Here is a 15,208-nt window from a genome sequence, read left to right as displayed (position 1 = left end):
GCATGAAGTTGTGTAATGTGACCAAAGCTTGTACGAAACAGGGTAACTAGAGCAGTGTTGGAAAATCTGTTGTATCTTGGTGTAGGAAGGTCAAAATTGAGTTCTGTTTAATGCTTTTCAAACTATATTCATAGGGCTATAAACTGTGAAAATTTCAGACCCTGGTTCTGTTTGTGTGATTTATGGTGAATTTGTAAATTTAATAAATTTTGAGACTGTTCTGCCTTAGTTTTGAAGTTGCTGCATTGTATAGTTAAAATCTGACTGGTTTGTGGTCCGAATCTTGTAAAGTGACCTTCTATATATATGTAGCTCTTCAAATCTACCTTCTTGTGTCAAAATTTGGTGATTTTTGGATTTACAAAATCTCTGTTTTGCTTTTTCAAAAGTTGGTTGCTGGAGTTGAAAACTTTCTGTTCAGAGAGGTTTTAAGAGCCATTTGAGCAGCGAATTTGTCCATCGTTTAGGCCAAACCAACTCTTGCTCAAAACATGAAAGTTGTAGAGTGTTGAGCCAGCTTTCTACCTGCAAATGTTCAGATCAATCAGATAATCGTAGCCTCTAAAATGACCAGAACACCTTGCCTGCGGTGAAAACCCTGATTTGCTGTAATCTTTTTCCTATACTTCTGAAATGTTCATTTTTGACCCTGAAGACGTTGAGTTTAAACCCGATGTCTTCATAAGAAATGTAGCCCTGTGTCTTAGATTCGAAATGATGTAGAAATAATCTCAATCTGATTTGTACAGCTTCAGTTATGATCAGAATACCAACACATGACAAAGTTGTCACATATACATTTTCCCTTTAGTATTTCGTTTCTTCACTTTTCTTGATTCCATTCATTTTTCTTAGTTCAAATTAGCATTTGTACTCCATATTACACTCAAACCCTTGTACTTGATGTTTCCTTAGATTTAAATGAGAAACTTTAATGTTCTTTATTATGCTTAATTTTTGATCCAGAACTTGATTTCTCATGGTTCCATTTTTACTTTTGAACTTTGAATTTGAAAATGCTTGATTCAAGGCCATAACGACTCACTTTATTCTTTTGTATACAATTGAGAATTATATACCAAGCTCTTGTTTCTTTACTTCTTAAGTGCGAAAATCCTAAGGTTTTGTTTTTCACTTTCATATAAACTTGTTAGTTCTTACCTCAGGAATCGAGGGTAATCAAGGGTGTTATCCAGGAATCGAGATATATCGCACGTAACAGTGAGTATTCCTTGCATGTGTGTGTGACCTGAATAGTTTTGCTATATGTTTACTTCATATTATTTGTGTGTTTAAGTGTTAAATGCTCCCTATAATTGCTCCTATGTAATTTTCCACCGTTTTAAGGCGAGTGTGTGCTTTATCACACTTGACCTACTAAAATAATAAATTTCTACCGTTTAACCGTGAATTTCCACCGTTTGCCGATTTATTTGATTATTTGTGCATGTTGTAAGCTCTTAGTTGAATTGGACCCTGCCTTTGGTTGCTAACCTTCTCGAATCAGGATTGGGCTCGATCGGGTAGGTTGGAACCCTGGGTCACCGTTTCGGTATACTTGAGTATTACCACTAGAGGAATAAGGCGATCGCCGGATAAACCAAGAGAATTATTGGAGTTATAAGGTGAAGCTGACCGAAACAGTTCCACGTGAACACCGTATCCTTTTAATATGTGTTTATTTTTGTAAAATAATATAAATGTCTCATTTTAATGTGCCAATGTGAAACCTTGAACCATATGTGCGTTATGCTTAATTTACTTGATTTATTATAACTGCTTGTATGTTTTGGAACCTCACTGGGATGTTTAGCTCATTCCACTCCTTTGTTTTCCTTAACAGGGTTCAAGACCGAGAGTGCTCACGAATAGTACTAAATTATTTTCTTTTGGAGACTTTAAGTTGTATCATAGCAAATGACCGTAGTACATATTCTTTTGGGTTGTATTTAAACTTGAAGGTTAACTAATTTTAAGTATGAAATGTTTTGGAATACTTTAAATGTATATTAAAAATATTTGAAGTATTTCTAGCTTTTAAATTATGGATTGTAGTGAGCCCCGGCGAGAGTTGGGCAGGCAGTTCGCTGACCCCTCTGGTTCACCTTTGGGGAAAGTGGGACTGTCATAGGTGATATCAGAGCTTAGGCTTTAGATCTCTGTAGTGTATCCTAAACTTAAAGTTTAGGATGCTGGACTGTGGGACTCATTGGACAGTTAAGTGACACGATGCCAAGTAAGGGTTGATTTATGCTAATAATCTTAATTGTGATTGTAGGAATGGAAAGAAATGGTGTACAAGGACTGCCTAGGAAGCGACTTCGACCTCTTATGTTTCAGACAGGGCCGGGCGAGCCATTTCGGCAGTTCGTCCCAGGGCGTAGGATGGATCGCCAATGTAATTGTTAGATAACACATTCGTATCCTGATCGTGTGGTACTAGTTATAGCAGAGGAGAGACAGAGGCTAGTCATTGCAAATAAAAGAGTAAATCACCGAATTCGGGCGCTTGAGACTAAGGTGCTCGAGAAACAAGAACAAACCGATATTTTACGTGAACAGTTACAGGAAACCAATAATCGTTTGGCTAGAATGACACAACAATTAAGAGAGAGTGATGGAGAAGATCGTGGCCCAGAGGATCCTAGTGTTGAGAATGAAGTTGAACGTGTTAGGGAACGGAAATCATCTAGTTCCAATTAATCTAGTGAAGCACTACTTTTGATCTTTTGTAATAGGACGATGGGAGTAGAACTTAGAAGTTTGTACCTTGGAGATGCATGTACTTTTGTTAATCACCTGTTTACTTTTGTTTACTGACCTTGACTTGGTATGTACTTTACTCGACTGTAACTTGTGTTATGATCTAATGAGCTCTAGTTTGTGTTTGACTTGTACGGTGATAATATTATTTGTGCAAGTGATTTCATTTTTCTTTAGAGTTGTTACTGGTATGTGTGTGTAGTTCAATTATGGTTTAGTGTGGGGTATATGCATGTGCATATAGAGTAGTTGTGAACATATAAACTAGAGGAGAATGAGAGGGACGTCAACCCAGACAACCCCGAAATCAAAGAGTAGATAATGAGTCTGCTATTGATCAAAACACCGAGCCATGGGTTGGGGGAGGAGATGACCAAGAGGCATTAGTTTTAACTCGCATGATGGATGTACTAGAGCGCTAAGTAGCTCAACAGGGCCTGGGGGTTGGACAAGGAAACCAATGTGGAAACCAGGAGATAGGAGAGAATCGAGTTTTGGAGCGGATTCAGAAATTCTTCCCACCCAAATTTTCTGGAGGACCTGACCCAGAAGTGGCTGAAAATTAGTTAGAAAATATAAGAGATATATTTGATGCCTTGAACTACACAGAAGAAAGACAAGTCACTTTTGCTGTATTTCAATTTGAGGGAGCAACTCGAGCTTGATGGAATGTTATAAGAAATAAGTGGGAGAGAGATCAAACTCCAAGAAATTGGATAAACTTTGTACGAGAGTTTAATGAGAAATTTCTTCCTCCACTAGTCCAAGAAAAGAGAGAAGACGATTTATAAAGTTTCGTCAAGGAACTTCGAGTGTGGCTGAGTATGAAATACAATTCACAAAAATTATCTAAATTTGCTCCAGAATTGGTGACTACGGAGCGGAAGAGAATAAGACGGTTTATCCAAGGATTAAATTTAGAAATCCGAGATGCCCTTGTCACAGCACAGATTAAAACATTTAGTGACGCTCTTGAGAAAGTATAAAAGGTGGAGAGCACAAAATTCGAACTGAGAACCTTTCAAGCGAGGAAAAGAGATGTATCCGATAGTAATCACTACCTTGAGGTACCAGGAGAAATTAGACCGCCATGTAAAGTTTGACAAGGAGTGGATGGAGTAAAACTGCCACTTCCTTCACCACCCATGATAAAGAAACTAGAAAGAACTATATCACGAGGAGCTCCAGTGGGACAAATACAACGAAGGGAAACTTCGCAGGCAAGTCAAGTCACAACTTCTCGTCTGACTTGTGAATATTGTGGAAGGACGAATCATACCGAAGAAAACTGTTGGGTGAAGGGGCGAAAGTGTATGGGATGTGGAAGCACCAACCATAAAGTTCACAACTGCCCAGAGAGGTATCCACGAGAATGTAGACACCAAATTTTTATTTTTGTTTTAGCATTATTTATTATTATTTATTATTTATTGTTATTTTTATTTTTAAATGATAGTTAGTATTCATTTTTGCTTATTAGGCTCATAATTTTTATTTTTAAGATATTTTTTTGATTTAAAAATTTTTGAAAAGAAAAATCTTTACAAAAATATGTTTTAATCACAAAAGATTCGATTTCTTTAAAAATAAATGTAATTTCTATTAGGAATTAATTTTGTTTGTTTAAACTAAAATTGAAAAAAAAAAGGAGAAGGAAGGCACGCGCGCTACTTCTTCTCATCGCACAAGCCCGAACGAGGCTACAATACCAGAAATGCAGCTCCATTTCACGGCCTTTTTACACTCATTTTCTTTGTTTTGTTTTCCTCCATTGGATCATACTAGTACCAAAGCCACTTGGCATCAATCCAAACACCAAGAAGGATCTAGAAGGGAGCCATCTGATGGCTCTAAGAATTTGACAGAAATAGGTTTTATGAGAGCCATTGAGATGAGGGTTTGAGAATCCTTATCTCATATAAGGAGTAGAGTAAAAAAGGTGGCGGCGAAACTAGGGACGAAACACGGAGAGAAAGGGATAGAAAAGAATGAAAGTAAGGGATTGGCGGCTAGCGAAAGGGTGGCGGCCGGAAAAATAGAGAAAAAAAAAAAAGAAAAGAAAAAGGTTGAGGGGAAGTTACGGGCTGGGATGGAGAGAGATCTTCGGCTGAACAAAGAGAGGGAGTAAGAGGCGGCTAGGGTTAGAGAGCTAGAGTGAGAGGGAGACCGAGAGCTTCGGGCTGGGGTTGCAAGAATCTGGGCAGAGGGTTAGGGGACAAGCGAGGGAGAAAAAGAAAAAAAAAACAAGCAAAGGAAGGAGTTGCGGGGAAGAACCAGAGAAGGGGAAGGAAAAGAAACTGGAAAAAGGGAAAAATCAGGAAAAGAAAGGAAAGGAAGAAGATTTGTGTTGAAATGTTTTGGAGAAAGTCGCTGAAACATCTTCAAATCGAAGCCTGAAGTGGAAACCTTCACGTTCCTTGAAAGCTGCAATCTGGGTTTTGAGCAGCTTGCCTACCTTCCTACATATTTCCATTGCGATTTCAACTCTATAAGGTGAAAAGAGGTAGTTTCTTTTTTCCTTTTTCCATGCATATAACATTGGATCTGCATCAAAAAACTGGAAACCTTTGTTGCTATGTTTCCTTACCAGTTTTCTTCCTTTCGTAGTTAGACCCATTTGCGGATCCGTTGGAGATGAAACTTGAACTATGGTTTTATATTGTGATTATGTTGTTTATCTTTGTCACCAAAAAGGAAAAGACTAAATTCGCGAAATAACCTTGACTGGCATTGTTTTTTCCATCAGCCATGCATTTTGTTCCTTTTCTTGTCTTTCCCTTCTTCCATGTTTATGATTCTTGCACTAGAAGAATTACATGTTTCTTATTCTGAATTTTGTTTGGCATGTGCGAATGCTAAATTTCTGTGGTGTTTGGTTGAGATCCTATGCGAATAGAAGCGGGTATCATTAACCCAGCATGTTGCAAAAAGAAACCAGAGAAGAAGATAAAAGCTTCCAGTTGCAGAATCTTGCTCTTCGAATGCTTTGCATGAATGATCTGAAATTTTTGCCGCTTATTTTGCAACTCATTTGGTTGGATTTTACTGATTGATGATTGTTTTAAGTGTAGTTTATGGGTTTGAGTGTATAAATGTGGTGTATTTCTTGAGTCCGAAACCTTCGGAAGGGATGGGTTTCTCCCTTGCATTTTGATGAACCCAGCATGTTGCAGAAGGAAATCTGCAAAGAAGAAAGCTTCTTCGTGAGATTGCATGAAAAATTTTCCAAAATTACAGTTCAGCCCCTTAATTTCTCCGTAATGCTGCTTTGGCACAGAAAATTGAGAAAATTTATCAATTTTGCCCCTTTAACATGTTAATTTTCTTTGGCATGCTTTAATATGATTTCTGGACAGATTATGCATGAGTTTTGGGATGAAATTTGAAGGTTTAATAACTTTTTGATAAATTTATAACTTTGATTTGGATTTTTAGTGGAATTTTGGATAATTTTGTAGTTTAACTATAGCAAATGGGTTTTCATTCATTTTTTTTGAATTTTATCATTTGGGTTTGGTATGTTTCTTCTTAAGCCATTAATTTTAATTTATTTTAATTTAGCCCCCTAACACTTGTAATAATAATAATTTCACCTCTCAAACTTCTTTAATTGTTTCAATTGGATCCTTGTTTGTTTTAATTTAGGGATAATATCATAAACCTCCCCTGAGGTTTCTTGAAATATCACTAAACTCCCTCCACATTTTGAAAATCTCTCTTACCACCCCTCAAGTGATTGTGGGGTCAGAAGTCACTAGTGGACTTCATCAGTTGCCAATAATACCCTTGTTTCTGCTGTTACCTTATTCTGCTTATAAAAGGAAAAAAATTTAAAGTAAAGAAATTAAAACAATTAAATATTTTACGCTTAAAGCTTTTTGGGGACATTTTACTCTCAAACATTCAATTTATAATAAATATATAAATATTTTTAAGTAAAATTCAAAAAGTGTTACAGTAATTTCTTACGAAAAAAAACTAGTAGGTTATCCATTTAATATAAATTAAATATTTTTTAAAAAAGAAATATCCCATAAAGTACTAACTTTTTATGGCTTTTCTCTATTACATGAACCAAGTATCAGGTTTTAATGGGTATTTTATTCTGAATCATTTAAGTTATGTTAAATATATAAATATTTGTAAATAAAATTCAAAAGTCATTACACAAATATTTTTACAGAAATAGCAGTAACCTCCCTTAAATATAAATGAAGTATTTGAAAGTAAAAAAAAATTGTCCATAACATACCAGTTCTTTACGAGTTTTTTCTATTATATGAATAAAGTACTAGCTATTTATGAGCATTTTACTTTGAATCATTTAATTTATATTAAATACATAAATGTTTATAAGTGAAATTCAAAAAGTATTACACTAATATTATTACGAAAGGAAAACTAATAGGTTTTGTATTTAACATAAATTAAATACGTGAAAGTAAAAAAAGAAATTAACCACTTTTTACTAGCTCTTTACGGGTTTCTTCTATTATATGAATAAAGTACTAGTTATTTATAGGCATTTTACTCTGAATCATATAATTTATGTTAAATACATAAATGTTTGTAAGTAAAATTTAAAAAGTGATATACTAATATTTTTACGAAAGGAAACTAGTAGGTTTTGTATTTAATATAAATTAAATACGTGAAAGTAAAATAATAAAAAAAAATTGCCCATAACATATCAGCTCTTTATAGGTTTCCTCAATTCCCTTATATGTATATCCTTTATCCCATATTCCCCCTATATGTATATCCCTTATACCATATTCTCCTATATGTATATCCCTCATCCCATGCGTGAAACATGACATTAGACTTGCATTTCATTTAAGAAAATTAGAATTAGATTAGGTCATTTGCTTGACTAGATAGGAAATACCCCTTGAATATGGGATATGGACGAGTTTGGCTCTCTAGCCTTAGCACGCTCGTATTCCCTCTATAAAAGGAAAAATCTAGTCACAAGTCATAGTTCCCTGCACCCGTTATGATGCATTCTTTTAGGTCATGTATATTTGTATACTTATCATTTTCTTATTTCATTTTCTTTTCTTAGAGTCCCATATTTTGTACATTCGTGACCTCTTCAAATAATTACTTTTGGGTATCGTAATTAATGAAATTTGCACCAACTAGAATTCGAAGAGACATGTTGATCCCGATTCATTAGGTCTAGGATTTGCATTCATATAGTACGTCCAAATGTGATAAATTCTTAAGTTAAAATAAGAAAATCTTTGACTAAATCACGCAACTAGCCTCGGCTAGGTTGAAAGGGTGCCTTGGATTTTATCCTTGCCTTCCCTTTCTTCAAATGTGACTCCCGAATACTTTTCTCTGATTTTCGAAGACTTTGAGTCTTTTAAAAAGGGTTTTTCTCTACTTTTTATTTAAAATTCATTTTAGGTGACTTGGTACACCTTAACTCAATACCAAGTAGCGACTCTTATTTTTCATTAAAACTCTTTTTAAACTACTATTTTTGGGTCAAAATCGTCGCACTTTTTAAGTTCCATTTAGGCCCATTTTATTTGTTTATTCTTTAAAAATTAATAATTCATTTTTACTCAAAAAATAAAATTCCAAAAATTTATTTTTCTTAAACAAACTCATAATTTTATTTTTCTTTTAAAAAATGGGGTGCGACAGCTTGACGACTCCACTGGGGAATTAGAGAGTCCGAGCATATTGATTTAGTCAAACATTTTCTTCTTTTAACATTTTTATATATCACATTTGGAGGTTTAGGGTTGCATTTTTCCTTTTTTAGGGTTTCTTGCATCTACCACGCGCGTAATTACTCCTCGCACACTATGTATGTGATGAATGGATTGTTTCTTTTCTTTTACTTGAATCGCGCTTGCATTGTTGGGTTGGGGGTAGTCACCCTAGAACCTTCGCCCGCATTTAATAGTATTATAATCTCTCCCCTCAAAAGGAAGCACTTCATACGTGCATGCATAACTTTTTACCCTATTTTCTTTTTCGTGGGCGCCATCCCATATCTCCTTGTAGGATTAGGATCAATTTCCTTAGGTAGGCAGATGGTGTGCTCTGCGCTCATAGCGATGTCTAAGGGATCACTCGAGCCACCGACCGAAGGCCCTGGGATTGATGACCCTTTGCCTTTTGGTCTGAAGGCTTGGGAGCCTGAAGTCTTATCGAGTCTAGATGCATTAGTAAGCCAAACTTCATGCATCCATATTAGAAATACCTTAGGATAGAGTCAACCTTACCTAACTAGGGACACTAGGCACGAGGGGAGGGATTCCACCCCTTTTTCCTTATTATTCTTATAGGTTTTTATTATTTGATTGTCGCAACGTGTTATCTATTATCTAACATTTCCTTGTTTTCTCATCTTTTGCATTCACAAACACTAGGAAATAAGAGTTCTGGCGTGATACTCTTTTAGAACCTACCCTCTTAAAACAGGCTATTGCACGTTTAAAATTTCGATGTATTGCATTTGAAGATTAATAATTGCACATCATTTTAGGCCCACATTGGCCTACAAAGGGTCCCTTTAGGTCATGTTTCATTTCAAATTGCATATTTAATTGCTTTGATAAATTGGCATCATGCATAAACCGTAGAGGGAATCCCGTGTTAAGAATAAGCCACCTTATGTCTCGGATATGTAATCCAATGAGACTTGCACGTTTATATTTCTTGTACCATCCAAAGGGTAGTGCGCGAGGTAAGGTAGGATCTGATCCCCTCCGCAATGACGATGTTGACAATGATGGAATAATTTTTGCACATTAGAATATGAGCCTCTAATAATCATCTTTTGACCGTTTTTGTTAAAATTGGTAAAAATCCCTTGCATAAAGGACATTAAGTTGAAGAAATTCACAAATAATTCTTCATTGTTGAGATGGTAAATATGTTGAAACCAAAATCTTGATTATAGAAGGCTCATAGACTAATGCGTTGGCAAAAAAAAGTGATAAATTAGGGTTTTTATCGATTAGGTGAGCCAGTCTATTTTTAGCAAATCATTAATTTCATTTGACCAGTTTACCCATTTTAGGGCAATCCGGTCAATTTTTGAATAAATCATCAATTTCATCAGATCCATTTGACCAATTAGGGTTTCAATGTCAAATTTCAAATTGGGAAGACTAATTATTTTTGAGAAAATCACCCATTGCATTTATTCCATTTGGATAAATTAGGGTTTCAATCCATTTTTCGCTGAGAAAATTGGTTGAGAAATTGCAATCTCTCCAATCGCAAGTTCGTCAAAGTTAAATCAATTTGTACGAATTCCTGCCAACCAAAACCATCAATTCATTCGGATTTGTCCTCATTCTGTTAGAGGTTTCCCGCTGTTCAATTGGCCCAAAATTTTCAAATTACCTTCCAATCAAATATCAATAAATTGATCTGATTCATCAGGTATTGTATAGTGCCTACCCTGAAGGATTGTATTTTCATGCTAGGCCAACCCTTGGCGTAAAAAGAGCCCCCCAATAGGGCATGCATCCCAATTATCTCAATATATACTAACTCGTGTCTTTTTCTTTTTCTTTCTTTTCTTGCTTCGCTAAGAGCCGGTCAAGAGATGATGCTAAATAGGGTTTTTTAAAATGTCAGGTGTTTTTCAAATATAGTTACAAGAAGAAACCCCATCGTCACACAATCTCGCAGTTGAGTTTTGAGAAATCGTGTAAACATAAGCGCACATCCGAAATCATCTGATAGGTCCACCATGGCACCTCCAACAGACGCTGCAAATTTGGGAACTCAATTGAGCGAAGTGTTGAAAAAAATCAATGAGTTAAGCACGGAGGTAACCGCACAAAGGCACATGATTGACCAACTAGTTCCTAGCAGCAGTGGTGTTCAGCATAATCCCTTACCTGCTAGTCAACCTACCTACTTATACCCTTACCCATATTACCTAAACCCACACCTTGTTTACCATACTACTAGCAATCACCCTCGATCTCAGCCAAACTATGCAAACCCACCTATACTACCTGTCCCAATCTTTCAACCCAATCTTCAAACTCGACCTCACCCTCCTTATAATCCAAGACCTGCTCAACCAAACAACCGAACTTATCCTCTAAATCGTAAAATTCGAAACCCAACCCCATATCGAACCTTCACCAACTTGGGCCAACCTATCGATCAATTGTACGAACAACTCAAAGCTACCGAAAAAATTGGTGTCATACCTCCCAAAATCTATTCTAAAGGGTTTCCCTGTGATTATGACCCTCAAGCCGTCTGCACTTATCATTCTGGAGCTCCTGGTCACTCGACTAGTAACTATTGGGTACTAAAGCATAAGATCCAGGACATGATCGAAGCAGGAGATATAGTGTTAAGGAAAAAGGAAGAACAAGTACCGAGCACAAGTACGAATCCTTTTCCTGAGCACAAGGACACCATCCTGGCATTTACCCCCAATGAAGAAGTCTGAAAATCCTGGAAGGGGTCGAATTACTGAGATTCCTCTCTCTTGAAGGGAAGTTTCGATAAATTTGGAAAATTATTTTGGTTAAAGCCAATGAAAATCGTTCATGTGTGTATTTTTTGTTTAACTATGTTTTTTGTAAATATTTTTCAATCAAGTGGCTTTTGAAGACACGTCTTGTTTAATAAATAACATGCTAGTAAGTTTGGTCTTTTTCTTGAAATACAATAAAATGTACAGTTTTATATGTACTGTGACTTACATATTCATTTCAGATGACCCAAAATAAAACCCCCTGACCATTTGGATATTACCATTCCGGAATTTGACGGCTGCAATCTCGATACCGCATGAATGTGATTTCAAAATTCAAAATGAGAGGAATAGCGAGGAGGTATCTGAACATACTTCAAAGAGATTCGAAGGAGGAGCTCAGACGAATGGGGATCAAGATGAAGGAAAAAAAATTAGTGGTCACTTGAATAAAAAGCAGACAAATGAGGCTGATGAAAAGCAGTGTCAAGAACAATAATCTTTATTTGATGAGAAGCAACCAAATGCAGTCAAAAGGAGCAACCTGTGCTTACAATAAAAGGGTCAAATCATGACTACTCGGAAAAGAGACAAAATGTTGAGGCAACTGTTGTCGATACAAGATTGGAAAGGGTTTCTTGTCAAAAAAGAAAAAAAAAGAAATGAGAAAGAGTATTGTCCGACGGATCACTTATGTTTCACATATATGAATGAAGAAGAGTCTTTCTCAGTCAATTAATTCAGATATATGCAAGAAATTTCACATTAATGGAAGTTTCCTTTCAGAGTTAATGTAAGGAATGGAATAAAAGTCAGGCCTTCTTCCTTTCCAATTAAACATTCTATCCCTAGTTATCCCTTTTGAACCTTCAGAATAAATTATTTCATTTGGCAACCCCTGAGGATCGCAAACCCCACACTATGGCAAGTTTGAGTTGAAAAGGAAAGAAAAGTCTCAAGAGATGAAAAGTGATCAAGCAACAAAACAAAAGGAAAAAGAAGAAAAGAGAACCTCAGTTAAGCATAAACTGGGCCAAATTTTGAAAATTTCAAAGGAATGGCAGAAGGCCGAAAAAAGAAAAATGAAAGAGAATAGAACCTCAGTTGAGAATAAACTTGGACAAGTTTTAGTTTAACCCTAAAATAGGGTTGATGCAACAATGCGATCTCAGATCATTTAAACCGCTTTTTGAAATTCACTTTCAAACCTGAACTTTTCTAAGCACCCTACCTGACCCCATTACAAAAATCGAAAGTCCTGACTTCTGTTCTTTACAATATCTTTGTCAAGAAATTTTCTAATTAATTGGCAAGTGATGTTCATATACTGATGCCAGAAAATTTTTAGATGTATTTTTGAATTGATTAGGTATGAGATTGACACTACTCATCATGTGAAAACCCGCAAGGACACCTTTAAAAGAAAAAGGAGAAAGAAAAAAATAATAAAATCAAGAAGAAAAATAGGGGAAAAAGAGAAAAAAAGAAAAAATAAAAGGATGGAGGGTAATCTTGGTGAAAACGCGAAATGACGCTAAGGTAGGGTTGCACAAAGAAAGCAAAGGTGACTCAGTTCATTGGGATTCCTTTCACATTGTGGTTTTTCTACTGGCATTGAATTTCAGACGGACGATATCCAAAGGGTCAAACGCGACATTTTGTTCGTGAATCAAAGTGTTTTAGTTCATCAAACAGAAGCTTTTGAGTGTACAGGTTCATTTCTCTAAAATCAATTTTTTTATCAATAAAGGTAAATCGTTGCTTTCATGTTACTTGGATTTTCATCATTTTTGTGTAAATAAAATAATTTTCTTATATTTCATGGTCCCATTTATCTCTTTGGCTTTATCAAATGGCAATCCCTCTGATTTATTGAAAATCCCTGGATACCAAATGACATATTTCATTAGCGTTGGAAGTCAACGAAAATTTGATACACTTCACAGAACAAGGTCGGATTTTTGCAGCATTGAGGGAAAAACATCAAAGTACTCATGTTTACACGTTTCTTGAAAGTCGGACGGATCGAATAGTGGTGGCATTATTTCGATTATTTCACATAGCAAAACTGGAGAAAATTATTTTTTGTAATAAAGTCATGGAAAGTCACCCAACAATCAAAGATTCAGGGTTCAAATAAAAGAGAAAATACGAATCAAGGCCTTAAGAAGGAGCAAGAATGCCACAATGCAAAGCAAATGATTGGTTGTACAAAATTGATTCAAACTGGGGCAATTTTTGAAAAGATTTGTCAGGTAAGTATTCAAGAACTTTTTCATGCACTAACGTGTTTTTTCTTTCACCGTTAGTATCGAGTTTTACTCACTAGCGTGTGCCGTGTTTTTTCTTTCACCGTTAGCATCGGGTCCAACCCACTAACGTGTCTTTTATAATCGTTAGCATCGAGTTTATCTCACTAACGTGTTTTTTCTTTCACCGTTAGCGTCGAGTTTTACTCACTAACGTGTGCCATTTTTTCTTTTACCATTAGCATCGGGTCCAACCCACTAACGTGTCTTCTATAACCATTAGTATCAAGTTTATCTCACTAACGTGTTTTTTCTTTCACCGTTAGCATCGAGTTTTACTCACTAATGTGTGCCATTTTTTCTTTTACCGTTAGCATCGGGTCCAACCCACTAACGTGTCTTTTATAACCGTTAGCATCGAGTTTATCTCACTAACGTGTTCTTTCTTTCACCATTAGTATCGAGTTTTACTCACTAACGTGTGCCGTATTTTTTCTTTTACTGTTAGCATCGGGTCCAAACCACTAACGTGTCTTCTATAACCATTAGCATCGAGTTTATCTTATTAACGTGTTTTTTCTTTCACCGTTAGCATCGAGTTTTACTCACTAACGTGTGCAGTATTTTTTCTTTCACCGTTAGTATCGAGTTATCTCACTAACGTGTTTTCTCTTTCACCGTTAGCATCGAGTTTATCTCACTAACGTGTATTTTCTATCACCGTTAGCATCGGGTTCATCCAATTAACGTGTATTCCTACTTTCATTAGCATCAGGTTTTATCCCACCAATCTCGACAGGATCGGGTTTTATCCCACTGACCCTTATATGTTTGCATATTTCAGCTCACAACAAAATAAATATAGGTAAGTATTTGGTGTCTATGTCTTTGTCTCGAGTTTCTTCGAAATTCAGACAAAGAGAGGCAAGCTGTAGACACTAAATTTTTATTTTTGTTTTAGCTTTATTTATTATTATTTATTATTTATTCTTATTTTTATTTTTAAATGATAGTTAGTATTCATTGTTGCTTATTAGGCTCATAATTTTTATTTTTAAGATATTTTTTTTATTTAAAAATTTTTGAAAAGAAAAATCTTCACAAAAATATGTTTTCATCACAAAAGATTCGATTTCTTTAAAAATAAATGTAATTTCTATTAGGAATTAATTTTATTTGTTTAAACTAAAATTGAAAAAAAAAAGGAGAAGGAAGGCACGCGCGCTACTTCTTTTTCTCATCGCACAAGCCCGAACGAGGCTACAATACCAGAAATGCAGCTCCATTTCACGGCCTTTTTACACTCATTTTCTTTGTTTTTTTTCCCCCATTGGATCATACTAGTACCAAAGCCACTTGGCTTCAATCCAAACACCAAGAAGGATCTAGAAGGGAGCCATCTGATGGCTCTAAGAATTTGACAAAAATAGGTTTTATGAGAGCCATTGAGATGAGGGTTTGAGAATCCTTATCTCATATAAGGAGTAGAGTAAAAACGGTGGCGGCGGAACTAGGGACGAAACACGGAGAGAAAGGGATAGAAAAGAATGAAAGTAAGGGATTGGCGGCTAGAGAAAGGGTGGCGGCTGGAAAAATAGAGAAAAAAAAAAAGAAAAGAAAAAGGTTGAGGGGAAGTTACGGGCTGGGATGGAGAGAGGTCTTCGGCTGAACAAAGAGAGGGAGTAAGGGGCGGCTAGGGTTAGAGAGCTAGAGTGAGAGATCG

Source organism: Coffea eugenioides, chromosome 2 (genome assembly GCF_003713205.1).
Source record: "Coffea eugenioides isolate CCC68of chromosome 2, Ceug_1.0, whole genome shotgun sequence".
In the NCBI taxonomy this organism is placed as follows: Eukaryota; Viridiplantae; Streptophyta; class Magnoliopsida; order Gentianales; family Rubiaceae; genus Coffea; species Coffea eugenioides.
This window is presented reverse-complemented; position numbering follows the sequence as displayed.